Source organism: Oratosquilla oratoria, chromosome 17 (assembly GCF_046742065.1).
Source record: "Oratosquilla oratoria isolate Oo_2021 chromosome 17, ASM4674206v1, whole genome shotgun sequence".
Classification (NCBI taxonomy): domain Eukaryota; kingdom Metazoa; phylum Arthropoda; class Malacostraca; order Stomatopoda; family Squillidae; genus Oratosquilla; species Oratosquilla oratoria.
This window is the reverse complement of record NC_134793.1, coordinates 53,187,788-53,190,723: the sequence shown is the minus strand read 5'-3', so window position 1 is coordinate 53,190,723 and position 2,936 is coordinate 53,187,788.

Genomic DNA, 2,936 nt, shown 5'->3' with positions numbered 1-2,936 from the left:
AGGAAATTAATGACTTGGCTGTATGTAGTCCCCCATATTTAGCTAGATCACGGATTCTTCGGGTTCTAGACCCTGTCTTCGTTCCAGCTAGCTAGTTGGGATGTACTATCTTATAGGATAACAGAAATTAATCCCGCGATGAGTCTAAATGGAAAGTTCATTAGACTCATCGGATTAATTACTTATCCTTTAAGATAGTCCCATCCCAATAGCTACTGAGAAGAAGGGCTCTAAGAACCCGAAATCGCGATCTAGCTATTATGACTACATACACGCCAATGTCATTAATTTCCTTTCTAAGTGAAACATAAATCCTATAATAAGGTATATGAGAAAATAAACCTATAAGCAAAATAATTAAATGTAAACACACACCTAGGCCATCACTTTTACATGACATATATGCATTAGAGAAAAAACTCCTGCCCAAAATACACTGCATTATGAATATATATATACCCACACTATATACAATTACTCTAATATAATAGTATATAATAAGATTATTAACTACAAACCTATATATATATAATATATCTTATACATCATACCATATATAACACTTCGTGGTGTCTTTTTCTCTTTCTAGCGACTCTGCAATTTTTGTTGATCTTTCACGTGTGACTTGAAAAAAACAATCATTGTGCATATATCTGTGTATATACACAAATGTATGCAATATACATATCTACATTTTTATATATATATGTTATCTAAATATATCAATTAGATATCCATATATATATATACTCGTATATTTATGTATATCTACTAAAATTTAAAACACATAATACTATAACATGCTATGACATAGAGTACTCACTAATATAGTATATATATATATCTATATATATATATACTATTTATAATATATATTATAGTATATAAAAAAGTATATATATTGTGACGCCTATGGGGACAACGGGCCAAGGTTTTCAAAACTAGAGTTTTCTGCGTTTAAGAATGATTCATTCTCCTTCTAAAAACAAAAGAGAATACAAATAAACCAAATGATCGAACAAAATAGAAGTCGCCAAAACTAGTGAATAAGGTACAATGTCCCTAGTATCACGATAAATTCACCGGAACATAAAAAAAGGGCTCAGTATTGCCGCAAAGGACACGTATATAATTATGTGTCCGAGATCAAATATCGTACACAATCAATAAACAAATAAAATAGTCTTAAACGAACAATAAGTGGTAAGGTCGGGAAAAATAATCGGACCATTCAGAAATGGAATACTAAGTCCTACGTAATCTAATTTCTACGTAAAAAAAATCTTACAAAGTCGAGAAAATTCTATGACTAAGGTCTAAGTCCGACAAAGGTGCGACGAGACGGGAGTACATGGATGAGCGAGCTGCTGATAAGCAAGAGTCTCCACAATAGATTCGAGAAAATACAAGGTCGAGATGAAACTCACGACTATAAATGGCTAATGTCTAAAACGTATGTAGACAAGTCCAATGGGAGGCTCTGATAAGCAAGGAGATTGTCCAACACTTGACCCGAGTTACAAGCAACTGATATATATAAGGACTTATTCTCCGCGTACAGATCCGGAGAGAGATGCCAAGTGCTTCAAGCTAGACGCCGAGACGGATTAACACAGAGTGTTTAGGGAATGATTTCCTAGTACATACATGGATAACAGTTCTTTACATCAATGAATAGAAAATAATATTTAGATAAAGTATTATCCTTGTACAATCTTAGAATAAGCAGAAACTTAATAGTTTTTATATATGAGACATCATCTATATGTTAACGTAAAACTGGTAGTAGGGACGCAGTTGCCACAGATATTGGTCTCTACACACGGGAATACATACAATTTTCTCCCCCAGAACGCAATCGTAAAGCGCTTATGAACTGCCCGCACCGGCGTTTCGGCGTCCGGACGAACCGACGAAAATCATGCAATTTCTTTAATTCTTACGTAAACTCAAAATTCCTAAGATTGACAAGATAGATCCACATGGTAATACACATACATAAATTCATATGCAAAGATATGGAATAGAGTTTGTTCAAAGCACAAAAAAGGACACGGAAAAAAAAATTTATTTTTTTTACAATCCGATGAATAGAAATTCATCACTTTAAGGAGTCTTTACGAACGTATTTTTTTTTTTGGGGGGGGAAAAAAAAATATACCGTCACGTAGGCACAGATCTATCATGCACCGGCGTCCGGAGATTAAGAGAATATGTTAATTTCTCTTATCTTACGTAAATCAACTCGTAGATTGACAAGAGAGATCCCACAAGACAATATACATACATAAATCTATAATGTAATGTATAGAATATGGTTGACAGTGTACAAAAGGAATGGGAATACATCATAAATATATAATTCAATTCCACTTTCAAACAGTACTCCTTACGTCGATTACTAAAACAGTTAGGCGATGTCGAAGAAGTCCACCACAGCCTACCGATGGGAACGGCAGGCATAAGTCCGGAGTTACACATACGTACATGCGCACCTGTGCGTCTGAATGACTCTTCACTACGGACGACGTCCTGTAGTACGTAAATCATTACTAAAAATATCTAGTGTATACTGTACAGTACTATGTATACTATATGTACGATTCAGAGGACCGACAAATCTAAAATCACAATAGGATGATACAATATCATAGGCGACAAAATGTCACCAATGGACAATGCTAATGACAGTGGAGGCGACACCGAAACGATCCCACGATGGGGAATTTCTACAGTGTATAGTGGAAGACAATAATTAATCCACGATAGGATGTAATGATCACTCGGGAGAAAGAAACTATCACGCGTCAAGCGAATCACAATAATGTACTCAGGAATGGAAGAACAAAATATACTTTTAGGAAGGGATATCACCCGGACAGAAAAATTTTCAAATGAAAGAGCCAAAATATCATGAATAGAATGTAATGACAGTG